Source organism: Nyctibius grandis, chromosome 3 (genome assembly GCF_013368605.1).
Source record: "Nyctibius grandis isolate bNycGra1 chromosome 3, bNycGra1.pri, whole genome shotgun sequence".
Classification (NCBI taxonomy): Eukaryota; Metazoa; Chordata; class Aves; order Nyctibiiformes; family Nyctibiidae; genus Nyctibius; species Nyctibius grandis.
Genome location: NC_090660.1, coordinates 33,817,006 through 33,831,311, shown reverse-complemented (window position 1 = coordinate 33,831,311; position 14,306 = coordinate 33,817,006).

The following is a 14,306-nucleotide window of genomic DNA, read 5'->3' as shown; positions in this document are numbered from 1 at the left end:
CATTTGTCTTTAAATGCCATGAAACATATGCTGAGGGTGTCATCAGTCATAGGAGATTTTTTTTTTTAATTGAACTTAATATTTCCAGAATGCTTGAGTACTCTGTCAAGCTCTCAAGTGCTAATGTTTGTGTTAAGACACCATATTAGCACATATGCAATGTGCTTCATCCCATCCATCATACCATCAGGGCATCCATCTGCCTGGTAACCCTTCTCAAATGGGGTAGCTGAGCAGCATTTATATTTAGATCTCATTTCTGCCTGAAAACAGACAAGATAGTCATGTGCAGGGGTTTTAAAAACAATATCCCCTTTGGATCAGACCTGCTACCTTTGTGGAGATTTAACTCCTTGCAGAAAATAGTGAGCAGCCAGCATGAACTCTTGTCTGCAGAGCGGAAATATCAAGCTGATCAACATTTCCGCATTGCTAGCAAGATAATCCTTCATTTGAGCAGCTTATCTGAAATCCGTCTCATGAATCTGATGGGAGGATTTATCCCAAGTAGTTAATTATGGTGTTGCTAAACTTCCTCCTCTCTCCTTATTCCTTCACTTTAAGAAAAATTATGCAACTATAAAGACTGTAGACTTCAATTAAAAACAAATGAAACATTATCTAGCTGAACACTTGAAATTATCATTTTACTTTTGTCCTGATCTTACTCTCTTCCCCAGATGCTCACTGTTGGTGGCCTCTGTCAGAGGGAGGAGGGTGGGCTGGGTGGTTTTTTAGTCTGAGCTCATCTGGCTGTCCTTACAAAGTTGTGGGGTTTGGTGTTTTTTTTCCTGTTTTTTTTTTAGTACGCTTGGTGGTTTTTGTTTGCTTGGGTCTTTGAGTTTTTGGCTTTTTTTTTTTGGTTGTTGTTCAGATCTGACTTAGGGCACTTAGCTGGAGAATTCCTCTGCATCAGGCTAAGCCCTGTCTGTTGTCCTGGCCTGAACTTGGCTATGAGGGAAGTGTGAAGACAGAATAAAGACATTGCCAGATTAATTACTTCTAGGGCATATGAGAGTCTTATATTCTTTTACTCCACCTTAAAATGAGGAGAGGAACCGTGGTTAAGGAATTTGTTTTTTAAGGTATTTTGTTACCTAATTGAGATTTATGAGGAAGCTTTAGTATGTTTTGCAATTTTTAAGTGCCACGTTTGACCCCTGATGTGATGGTGATAAAGAATTGCAAAGATGTGTTGTCATACATGAAGGAAAAGTACCATGATAATATGGGAAATAGTTTGGGGTTCATTTCTCATGCATGCAATACATTTTGTCCATGAAGAAATGTTTCACTGGTTATTCAGATTTTTCGCTGATCCTCTTTAGGTTCTGTTTGCACACAAACTTTCTTTTCCCTCAGGATGAGCTAGGGCAGTGAGATCAATATATTTATCTCGGTGCAGCCACTGAATGAACATCCAGTGCCACTGTGCAAGCAGCTCTAGCTTAGAGTGGGCCTTCTTATGCAGCTTAGCAAAATGTGCATCTCATGAGACACGTGAGAAAAAGACTTGAATTCAAGTACTAAGAGGCATTGTCATACCAGAGAAGAGGCACCCAGAAGGTTTAAGTTTTACTCAAATGGTTATAAAAGCTTTAATTGTCCTTTTACTGAGTTGCTAAACAGGATAACCCTGGATTTTATGCAGTGCCGCTCTGGCCTCTTGGGAAGCTATTGGGCACAGCCTTCCTGGAAAGCTCTTCTGCCCAGCACTGGGTGTATTGCTCTGTGCAACACAGCCCGTAGAGAAAAAGGAGCAAAATGTACTTGATTGTTCTGGGCATGAAAAATTACAATCTCAGAGGGAGAAATGGCTCCTCTCCAACCTCTTCTCCTATTAATTCCTAAAAGAGGCTAAAGTTTCTCCTCGGAAGGTTTAAGACTTTGAGGATGTTCTCAAATTGTGTTTCATTAGCTTTAAAACTATAGCTTAATTCTGGATGAATCCCAGAAGTTTCCACTAAATCTGTAGGAAGTTTTGGACTCTACTATTTCAAAAGCAGAAGCATAAGTAAGTGTTTTATGAAGGCGCCTGCTTAGGCATTTTTGTGATTTTGTGGGATTTTTTTCTTTCCTTTGCCCTCTCTTTCCACATTCATCAGGACAGGTGTTGCATTGTTTCCTCTTTCTCATCTTCCTGGCTTTTGCAAAATTCTTAGGAGCCTTTTGGTATGTAGTCCATAGAGTTTTCCCAAATGTGAACTCATTTACACAAATCAATGCATCTGGCTAATTCCTCCATCCAGGCACTCTCCAGGACATGCTGAAGCATTGCAAGAGCTGTGCTTAAACCATGACCATAAGCAGTTTTCTTCTCCCCCCTGGATTTTGACAGTATTTTCTTGCACAGCATGTAGAATAACTGTTGCACAGGTCCTAGCCATTTACATCACCACGTACTCAAGACCAAGTACTGAATTATGACAGATTTAGTGTGAAATATAGCTTCAAGTTTTGTTTTGCATTTAGTTTCTACTGAGACCTGTGCTCAGAGGCTTTACCAGCCCTGAGGCAGTAGGACCCTACATGTGTGACCAGTGGTTTGATACCCAAAGAAACTCATCAGTTCATGGAAACCTATGTGTGACTTGCTTGAGATCCAGTTACAGTTTTTTTAACTTATATTGGTCCTTGCTGCACAGAGTTGTCTTTTATTATTACATTTCATAGCAGTTTTGTAACTTGAGCAACAGATCCTTCAAAAAGAATGGGAGGAAAGAAAATTACTTTTCTCCTGCTTTCTTGTACTGTTATTTCCTAAGGCTATCATCTTCTTAACTGCAGCTGCTGTCTGTGCCTGGAGATATTGGAAGAAATGACATTATGGCTTAGCACAGCAGCTTAATCTCTAGTTTAGATTTCTTCTGTATTTATTACCAGGCCCTTTGGGGCCGTTACACTACTGAGATTGAGTAGAAGATTGTTAAAAGCCCAAGCAGTGGCTGGTTTGTTTCCTCTTAACTGTTTTTCATGGTTGGTGGCAGGAAAGTTTCTTGCCACTCCCTTATCTGAGGTTTACATAATGAATTGATCATAGGCAGTGCTCCCTCTGAACTTCTTCCAGTTTGGCAGAGCTCGGCTGTTCCTGAGTCACCAGGACACCCGAAGGAATTTTCCCTGACTTCAGATGTAGGTGGGCAATTTCTCCCTACTATGGGCATTTTGAAAAATGTCCCCAATGAGAATGAGGCTCTCAAAGACATACTGAAATGGCACCGTTGTTCAGGCACACTCTGAAGTTATAGGGTCTAAAAATATGGACCTACTCTGACTCCGGGACACTACATTGAACTTTCTGCTGTCTGTGTTGCGCTGCACTGAAGGAGATACTCGCTCTAAGTGCATATTCTAGATACCTCTGCCTGCTAAGGTCAGTCTGAATCTCCTTACATGAGTGTTTTAACACATGTTGTCATTTATGCACTCTGTGTGTGTGTGTTTTTTCTCATGGTCACTGATTTGCTTTCCCACAGACAAGACTTAAGTGTACCCCCACTGTCCCAGCAGATCATCAAACTAAACCTTTCACCAAGAAGTAATGATACCAGATGTAAAACTTCTTGACAGATAACTCGACCAGCTTTTTTTCCTGGAAGCCTCTACGTACTGAGCAGATCAACCCGGGATAACTGATAAACAGCCAAAGACTCTGCAAATTGGAAGTTTTTCTTAGTGGTTACCAACCTGGGGTAAGCAAAAAGAAGAACATACTGTAAAATAACAAGCAGTAAGTCCTCGCAGTTGCTAGAGGATGTGATACCCTGCTGATGATCTGGTGGGCTCGCTTCACAGCCAATGGTTTTTACGATGAGGGTGGTGAAACACTGGAACAGGTTGCCCAGAGAGGTGGTAGATGCCCCATCCCTGGAAACATTCAAGGTCAGGTTGGAAGGGGCTCTGAGAAACCTGATCTAGTTGAAGATGTCCCTGCTCACTGCAGGGAGGTTGGACTAATGACCATTAAAAGTCCCTTCCAACCCAAACCATTCTATGATTCTATGAAAGCACTCCAAAGAAACAGACCTCGACTAAACCACAAAATCACCCCCACCCCAAAAAAAACCCTCCCAAACTCTGTGTGTGGTTTGGACAGTGAAGTACATTTGTCTGAGCATCCCTCAAGCTGTAACGGTAGGCCAGGCAGGGTTGCCTGATGGCAAGAAAGTAACTCCTTTTTTTTCCCTCCTTGAGTCTCTTTGGGAGTTTCTGATTCACTTCCGCATCTCCTAAGACACAGAGAAAACTCGGCGGACATGTAACTGTTGCTGCACACTCCCCGGGAGACACCGGCGAACATGGGTGTTCACTCTCTCTAGTTCTCCATGAAGAAGTTTCCTTCTTCCTCTCCACCAACAGGTGGAGACCTTTCACCTATGTTGCTCTCGACAGGAACATTGCATTAAAAATCATACACTTGCTTGTTTCTCTCCCCAGAAATGATCCCAAATCTTTGTTATTTCCCTAGCCTTTTTTGCCAGCTTGCTTTTACCACGTGTGTGTCTGTCCTCCTCCACTGGCAGAATGCAAATATACCAGATGGGACCAATTGTCAAGGTCTTTTTTGCTCTCCTTCTAATAATTCAATGGTTGTAACACAAACTTCAGGGCACTTTTACTAAAAAAAAAAAATAAAAAATAAAAAATTGTTTACTCTTTAATGTGTGTATTCCTATATTTTATGTAGGAAACTTTCTCCCAAACCTATGCTTTGATCCTAAATTACCAAAAGCGTCCTTACAAACCACTAACAGATCCAAATAGCATGTAAAAAGGTTGCACAGCACACACATTCCTAAGAATTAATGTTTAACAACAGAGTGCCACTACTGAGAAGATATCTGTAAACAGTGCTTGTTTGTATGAGAACCCTTTGCGTACCTCTGGCAGTGAAAAGCAGATCTCAATAAAATTTACACCCAAGTTATACTTACAGTTGCTCAACTCTTCCCATGCAGGAGAAAGCCAGCTTCCTATGAAATGAGCACATGACCTCAGAAAAGATCCTGGGGACTTTTTGTTCACCATTCCTTTATTTGTAATAATTTGTTTGTAAGTATCCTAAATAAGGCTGCTGCATTTTTGTCGTATTGTGTCTTGTGCAATTACCTTAAACAAGCATAGATGTTCAGCTGTGAGATTGAAGTTGCACTCATGAAAATACATATGAACTTCAGGAAAAACAGAACTAGGTGTATGCACATAGGCACATACTTTGCCTGTATTTGCTGAGTTCAGCTTGGGGTCCCTAATGTAAGATTAACAATTCCAAAACATTAATTGAGGCCAATGATGTCCCATTATAGTATCTGAATATAAACACAGGGATGGAAGGGTGTCGATATCTTAATAGGCCAAACAATTTTAAAATGTATATATGAAAAAAGCACCTTTTTTTCCTCCAAGCTACAATAGATAGCGGTGTTTGGACAACTCACCAGTGGATCAGGGCTGATGGGCTGTGACCTCTAGAAGTTAATATGTTACACAGCAATAACATAAAACAGCATTAAGCTAGCAAATGCTGGAATTAGTGCTGACTCCAAAGCATTTCAAGTCCAAGTGTCTTAACTGCTCCCCTGTTTCACAGTACTTGGGGTTTGTTGCTGTACCATCATCACTGCTTGAAGATGTCACTGCACCACCCTCCAACCCCACCCCAAACCAAAGCAGGAAACTTATCTGGGTTAGCAAAACCCTTCTCTGTTGTTTATGTTTTTTTTGCCCTGTTGTTATCAGGATGGCTGTAACCTGGAAGGGGGCATGGGGAGGCTGCAGGCATTCTTGGGAGAAGCAGGGTTGTCCCTCTGGGTGATCTGCCTGCTCCACTGCGTGCCAGGCAGAGACAAATAAAGCCGCTCTGTGTCTGAAGGGTGAGTAAAAAGAGGGAAAAAAAAAAAGAGGGCATAGCTTTTCTGGGGACAGACAGGCATGCGAGACTCCTGCTTTCATAAACTGCCAATTTAGATTAGCTTGAAGTGACTGTGAAACTGCAGTCTAAATTAAGTTTCATCCCATGTACCCAGCATTATTCATAATTTCTCAGAGTCAAGGAGTCTGCTGGAGTCTGGGATGGTATTTAGTTATTTTAATACATTGCCCTTTTTTCTTTCTAGAATCTCCTTGTTCACTTCCTTTTCTAACTAGTGAGATGATAGACTAAGCTGCCTTAGTATGTCCTCAGACTATGTATCCTCCATCCTACACACCAGTGGTAGCAGGGATCCTCTGGAAAAAGAAGAGTGCAGTCATTTCATCGAAACACTGCTCCTGTTGTTCAGAGGTAACCCTCCTGCCAGGACGAGACTGGCAGCAACAAGGTCTGGGTTCAAATCGAAGGGAGTTGCTCCGCAAGTGGTGACTTGAGGCCACACCCAGACAACTGGGAAAATTATACTGAACTAGCTAATTTTTCCTGTTGGCAAACATGGATCAAACAGTTTAAAAAGTGGGGTTTTTTTTGTTTTTCTAAGAACAAAAATCTGACCAGGTAGATAAACAGAGCGATAGTAACTGACCTTTATAGTTATTCTTTAACTGTAACAGTTCATAGTCTTTTCCTTAGAGGAAGTAATTTCTAGGCTAGACCTTTTCCCATCATCTGCAGTAAGTGAAAGCTAAGTTTTGTTGGGTGATAAACTGCCACGTGAAGCGATGCTCTGCTAGCTGCTCAGCTCCCTGTGGCTGTGCCTCCAGCTGCTCCCTCTCCACAGGCCCTGGCATCTCTCCCGAGAGCCCCTCGGATCCCGGCTGGCTGCTCCCGACCCAGCACAGCCACGTGTGCGATTCCTGCAGCTTGGCTAACAGGCTTCAGGGCTTCTCCTACAGTGCTTTAATGTTGAGAACTACCCTCAGCCATCAGCTGAACTTAACTGAATGAGGAACTGGTCATAGACCTTCCAGGAGGGAGGGAAATTGTTTTTTCTGCCTCCTGTGTTTGTACAATCTGCAGCACAAAATCTCATTACCCGCCCCCAAGCTAGCTAAGCATAAGTGCTAACCTTGCACCCGCTGCTGGACATGAGTTATTGCCTTAGTCTGGGATAGCCATTTACCTAGATACATTTCACAAAGCTACAAATAAATTACAAAGCTATAAACGTTATTGTTCCAGCTGCAAACTTTTCCCCAGTTTGTAAACTCCGTTTCTCAGCAATGCATCTCAAGTGTAATAACACAATGTACAAACAAAATATTTAGGGCACGTCTCTTGGGGCTTTCTGTTTGCCTCCCCCTCGCCCCACTGGATGGCAAAAGAGCACTTCTCTGGTGGGGCTTCCCTGCTGTTGGGGTTCAGAGGTGTCGAGGGGAGGGTGTTCTTTGATTTTTGGGCCCAGCCATCAGGTTCAGGACTCAAAGGGACTGAATTAAGGATCATTCTGCTGTCTAGGTGTTTTTCCTTTATTTCTTTTAAACATAGAGTGCCTGGGCGTACAAGAGACAAAAATACAAGTCCTTCAAAAGCGGCTGAAATCCTTGACGTGACAGGTGAAACCTCTGACTGGCACTGGGTTCAACCTGGCCGCTTCAGCTCATCAAAGCAGCCACGAGCTCAGGAATTCAAAATCCTCTTGCTTATTTTTGCACCTCTCTCTCATTAAAACTGGAAGCTCCGATAACAAATTCACCCAGGGTGTTCTTTCAGCTTCCTGCTGCAGCTTTGCTTTTATGATGGTGTTAGCAGGATCTTTCATCATCTGCCTCCCCGGAGCGTCCCCTTCCTGCCCACACATTTCGTTCCCATTTGAAGTAAGAAGTAAAAGCTGTTCGGCTTTGCTTAGAGCATAGCTGGGCATTACAAACACAGATACCATGATTAAAATAAAACCAGCCTGTTCTCTTTTCCAGAAGGTAGTGACACCCTACTCACTTCACCACCTTGGGAAAGGAGTTTACCCCTCCTCTCAGAGCTGCTTATGGGGGCGATTGGCCCCATGTCCCCGGGGCACAGTGACAGAGGCCTCCCAGTGGAGGGGTGCTGGATACGAATGTTTTAAAGCCTAATTCTGCAATAAGACCTTGGGGAATTTTTGTTGTTCTGGTTTTGTTTTCCTGATGATTTCTCTTTTCGCTTTCTCAATCATTAGTCCTTTCCAAGCCTTAATCCAATAACTGAGATGTTATTAAGTCTTTCATTGGCCATTTTCTTGTTACACATTGTCACAAGACTGTTGAAGAAATCATGCTCATCAAAATTTCCCTCCCTGAGTTTTCCACAGCCTGGTTTTTGATCATACTGTTGCTTACCAGCCCAATGCAGAACCACCAATTTCATTTTGAGCTTCTGTGATAAAATTTAAACAAGGGAGGAATTCCTATCTATTTTGTTGGTTTCACTGTTGAACTCTATTCTATTTCCCTTAAAAATCCTCCATTTAGGAATAAGGGATCTGAATCCTGGGGTTCAGTCATGAGTTGACCTCAAATGCCCTCAGTTTGCCAACGATGAATCTGATATTCTGACTTGCGCGCACTAAGACAGATACCCAAATCCTCACTTGGGCACTCAAGAATCACAGAGTGGTTTGGGTTGGAAACGGCCTTTAAAGACCATCTAGTCCAACCCTCCAGCCATGGGCAGGAACACCTTTCCACTAGACCAGGCTGCTCAAAGCCCCATCCAACCTGGCCTTGAACACTTTCAGTGAGGGGGCATCCACAGCTTCTCTGGGCAACCTGTTCCAGTGTCTCACCACCCTCACAGGAAAGATTTTCTTCCTTACGTCTAATCTAAACCTACCCCTTTGTAGTTTAGTACTGTTACCCCTTGTGCTTATCACTACGGGCCCTGGTAAAAAGTCTGTCCCCATCTTGCTCATAAGCCCCATTCAGGTACTGAAAGGCCGCAACAAGGTCTCCCCGGAGCCTTCTCTTCTGCAGGCTGAAGAGCCCCAACTCTCTCAGCTTGTCTTCATAGGAGAGGTGCTCCAGCCCTCTGATCATCTTTGTGGCCTCCCTCTGGACCCACTCCAACAGGTCTTGTGCTGGAGGCCCCAGAGCTGAACACAGTACTCCAGGTGGGGTCTCAGGAGAAGCCACAGGCATCTGGAGCTTCCAAGTAAGTCAGTATGCAAAAAAACCCACGCCAAAGAACACAAAACTCTAGAATAATAAAATTATATATGTATGTGTAAATATATGTGTTTTACAGTCTATGTTACATCCATCTGAAAATTTTAGCCATGCTTAGTCTTTATTCATTCATTAGGAAGGAATGAGGCATGCATAAAGCAAATGTAATTTTCAAGATCTGTATTAGACCACAGTTTGGAAATGCAGTTGTAACATATAAATGAACTGCATTTTATTGTTTTCTAAGGAACCACCTTAAAACTGAAAATAGAGAAGCAAGGTGTTGTGGAAGTAAACTACATTTGCTGTGACGCCCTTGCAAACGTTGTTCTTTTCCAAAGGGTTAAAAATGCCACACCTCAAGTTACACAAATATTCTCCTATGCTGTGACATTAAAATCCCACAGAAGGGGAAGGTTATACCTGCACTGGGGTGACCGTGCACTGGAGGCCTACCTGTTGTTTAAGGTACACTGTGAGCTTGGCAACAGTTCGGCTGGGATTGGGCAACCTGATAGAGAAGGGTTTCGGTAGCAGCAAGCCGAGGCTGCAGTGGGGGAGGGCACAGAAACCTTCCGTTTGTGGCACACACAAACATCTGCAGTTGGGAGCCCACCATGCTCCCGCATCGAGGAGGACCTGAGGTTATCTATCATCTTCTGCATGTGCAAGAACGAGGACAGGCAGAGTGCTGCTCGCACCGAGCACCTTGAGAAACCTTCACAGAAGTGATGACTTAGGCCATAGAGATTGCTGCAAGACCCACAGCTGGTTACTCTTGTGCACACCTGCAGGCTCTTGCTTCATCACCACTGGGGCCATATGGCACGTCATACGCAAGGCACACATAAACAATTAAAATGTCACTCTCTGGCTTTTCATTTTCCCTTGGAAGCTGTAGACAGGTTTCAAAATACTTTTTGAGTGAAAGTTTGCACAGATTTCCATGTGCGTTTTGGTTCAGTAGTGATCACTGAAGTCACAGAATCACAGAATCACAGAATCAACCAGGTTGGAAGAGACCTCAGGGATCATCGAGTCCAACCGCTGCCCCTACACCACCCTGTCAACTAGACCATGGCACTAAGTGCCATGTCCAGTCTTTTCTTAAACACATCCAGAGATGGTGACTCCACCACCTCCCTGGGCAGCCCATTCCAATGTCTAATAACCCTTTCTGAAAAGAAATTCTTCCTAATGTCCAACCTGAACCTCCCCTGGCGAAGCTTGAGGCTATGCCCTCTTGTCCTATCGCTAGTTGCCCGGGAGAAGAGGCTGACTCCCACTTCACTACAACCTCCCTTCAGGTAGGTGTAGACTGCAATAAGGTCACCTCTGAGCCTCCTCTTCTCCAGGCTAAACAGCCCCAGCTCCCTCAGCCGTTCCTCGTAGGTCAGACCCTCCAGTCAATGTGGCTTCTGTGACACTTAGATTTAAAACACCAGCCAGTGCTGTGAAAGCACTTCCATAGTTATCGCAGGCATTAATATCTAATGCATTTTAGGAGGATTTACACCATCTTTTGTTACCTTCCAGCAAAAGAAAAAAATTGTATGTAAATCTGTGGGTTTCTTTAATATTTCATCACCAATGTATTCCTTTAAATCTCTACGGACACGTGTCTACGTCAGAGATTGTGGTCTATATTCTAGACCCTTTGTGGCTCGTAAGGCCTTTCTGTGATAGACACTTGCATTGTGTGAAAAGATGGGTCTCTGCATGACTATTGTTTTCCTCCCTTGCGATCCATCTGTGCTGAGAGAGGAGAAGGTGGAGAAAAGGTGGGGCTCTGGCTTGCCGCCCGTTCTGCTGCAAAATGGAGTTGTGCCAACAGGCTGGGCACCCAGCGCTGTGCCAGACACCAGCTGCTATGAGGAGAGCTCTTGCCATGGGGGCAGAGGAGGAACCAAGGGCAGCCCTGTGCATCACAGTTTGCTTTCTGGGCTGTCCCTGAAGCGACACAGCAGCGCACCACCCCGCATAGCAAATTCACAGGAAGCTTTGTAATCTGGTTATTCTAGTCTGCTACTGCCAACAGTAGGAAATTACTTTTCTTTATTTATAAGTTAAGAGGTGCTCCATATTTATTTTTCCAAAGGAACTCTAGATGATCTTTCGAGGTCCCTTCCAATCCCTAACATTCTGTGATTCTGTAAAGAGCTACTTAATGCCCTGAACCGGAGGTGATATTTATGCTGTGCATTTTTTGGATACCTGCAGATGACACACCTGAAGAAAGGGAGTGTTGTTTCATTTTAATTATGTCATAATCTATACCCCTCCCCTAGACTGAGATTGCGGGGTGAGGAGAGCTGGCAAGCCAGGAAAAGACATAGAAATAAAAAGGTTCCAAAGGTTCATCAACCACCTCATGTCAGGTACAGGGCATTTAAAGCACATGAGAGACTTTTTACCGTCATGTTCTCCTTTAAGGGCCAGTAAACAGCAGGTTCCTGGGAAGGTTCATGTAGCACCAGTACAAGTGGCTAGAGATAGGATTAAGATGCAATTAACCTCATGTTCAAGAGGAAGAGGGGAGGAAATGAGAGAAGAAGGGTGGTGTAAAATGCCTAGCCATTACTGCCCATGTTTGCAAGTGATGTGAAAGACTTGAAAAACCAGTTGGAGCCAGTTTTTTTTAATGTCAGTAGGCTTTGCATCAGGCTAGTGATGTTCTCCAGATAATCCATATTTCCTCCACCCCCCTTTGCTGGCCAGTTTATCCGATCTCTTCCTTGTTAATTCAAGAAGAGTTTTTCTTGTTTCTAATTACGAATTGCTCACAGAAGCAGGGTGAGGAAGGTGAACACAACCCTTTCTAAAGAGAGAAGCATTACCCTGTCTTGTCCCTGCGTGATCACATCTGTCCAATGACACTGTGGTGAACCAACCATGTACTTCATCTCAGCCCAAGTTCTCCTGGATTAGTATCACAGGACATCTTTGGAAGATCTCTGCTCCTCTTCCTTTGCCGTACCCAGCTAACCCATATTTTCTGGAAAAAGAGAGAAGCAGCAGGACTGGTCTCAAGGTATGTTAGAAAAGAGAGAGAAAATTATTACTGTCTTGTTGCTTATTGATATCAAGGTGTAAAGCTTCTGAAATGTAGGAAGGGAGAGGTAAAAGGTCTTTGCGGGTCTCAGAAGGGCAGGTGGTGGGGAAGACACCCTCTGCACCAGTGATTGTGGCATGACATCATGGTGGCTAGAAAAAAATTATTCATGATTCCATGTCAATACAAATATTCCCAGAGAGAATTCCTTATGGTAAGTTATTTCATTATTTACCTCCTCACATTTGTAACCTGGGTCTCAATTATATATAAGACTTTATGTATATCAGTCTTCAGACTTCGTCTGCTGCCTTCAGATGATTTCCTGACAATAGCATCCATTGATGCCCTACCCTTCAGGGGTATGAGTCTCATATTCATACAATTCAGTGATCTCAGCAGGTTCATGAGGTCTACATTTGGAGTGAGAATGAATGAAAGGTAGTCCTTTGGGGGTGCATGTAGTAATTTAACAGCACACAGTCCTGTTCAGTTCAAGTCCCTGTCCAGTTTATGAAGAATTCTAGAGATGGTATGTCAAAGGGTCTTATTTTTTCTAAACAATCAAAGAATATAAGTTAAGTGTAATATTAGTGAGCTTTCACATGCATGTAAAATTTTGTGTGCTTTAAGGTGTTGTTCAACTAAGGCGACCACGAATTAAGCAACTCAATAGAAATAGGAGCAGCACCAAGCCTGCTACTTTTCTATTTTTGTATAAGTACATATGTATTTGTCTTTATCTATAGCATACTAATTTTGATTTAAATACAGACCCAAGTCCTGTTCTCATTTATGTTGCTGTCAATCAGGATTAAGTGCGTTAAATGAAAGGTGCATCAGATGATGCAATTGTGAAATGAGAATTATGTAAGTAACTATGACATTCTACAAAATTTATGTTGTTCTTTATCCATCCAAAACTTGAAAATGAAACCTTGAGATACCACTACCTCCTAACCATGGGAACTTTCTAAATTTCAGTGAAAGACTGTACTGAAAAAATCTATTTAAAAGTGGTAGAAATTTTAAACCTAATCTGTGAGCTAAAATATAGTTGTGGACGCTGTTAAAAAAGCTTATCTCAGATCGTGTTAAATATTTATAGAGAGGGCTGTGAGTGGATATAATTCTTCTGATTATAGCTTGGCTGTATTATATACATGAAAATAGAAATAGCCTTCTTGAAATAGAAACCCTGGTATTGAGTATTCAGTACAGACACAGCTCAGTTGAGAATTGTTTTCTAAGGGCATTTGGTCACCGCAGGGACTAACTTATCTCAAGAGTGACTTCAGCAGTTAGTAGCTGAAGCCCCACATGAAAGCCAGCGTTTCAAAGGTGGCAGGCACTCCTTGCTGCCATGATTTGCAGTGCCAGCCGTGTGTGCTGGGAGGAGAGCTGGGTACAATGCGCGGGAGAGGCGCAGGCTGGTTGCAACAGTGGAGCCACGTGGTGTTGTGTACGCAGTGTGCTGCATAAGGAAAACTGGGAACGTGCCATGTCCGTGGCTTACAGAGAGAGCGAGCTTTCTGTTCTCTTCATTGCTGCACTAGACCATGCATGGAGCGTCCCTTCTGCCGTCCCCTTGTCAGTTGTGCCTGGCTTTACAAAAGCCTGGCCTGGCTGTACCCGATTGACTGGAAAAGCGTCATGCCAAAGTAAAGTGCTCTGCTATGACTTCACGCCACTTCTAAATGAACAGTTTTCAGATCTGCAGAAAGTTATTTACACAGAAGTTTCCCTTTCTCCTAGTTCTGCTGGGCTGAGCAGTCCAAGAGCTCTATTTCTCTTCCACAAAAACGCTTAGAGATGGATGGTAATTCTAAGCATAGTAGAACATGTTCTCATCACAGAAGAGGTAAGGATGAAAGGAGTTTCAGTGGCATCAGCATTTGGGAGGCAGTGAGTCGCTTCTCTGAAATGCTGCTTTGACAACCCCAGACTCTCCTTGGCACAGCAAACAAAGAGCAAAAACCTCACAGTGAGGAAGGGCTGTAGCTGGGTCACCCTGACCGCGAAGCGGAGTGGGATTGACCAGCTCAGTACAATGAAGATGCATTTACAGAAATTAGCTAATGTTTTTATTCAAATTCAGTTTGTAAGCCAGTCAAGACTGCTCAAATGTTTTTTGCAGTCCTGGTCTTAAAGACTAATTTTATATTTTCGCTGGATAATAGTA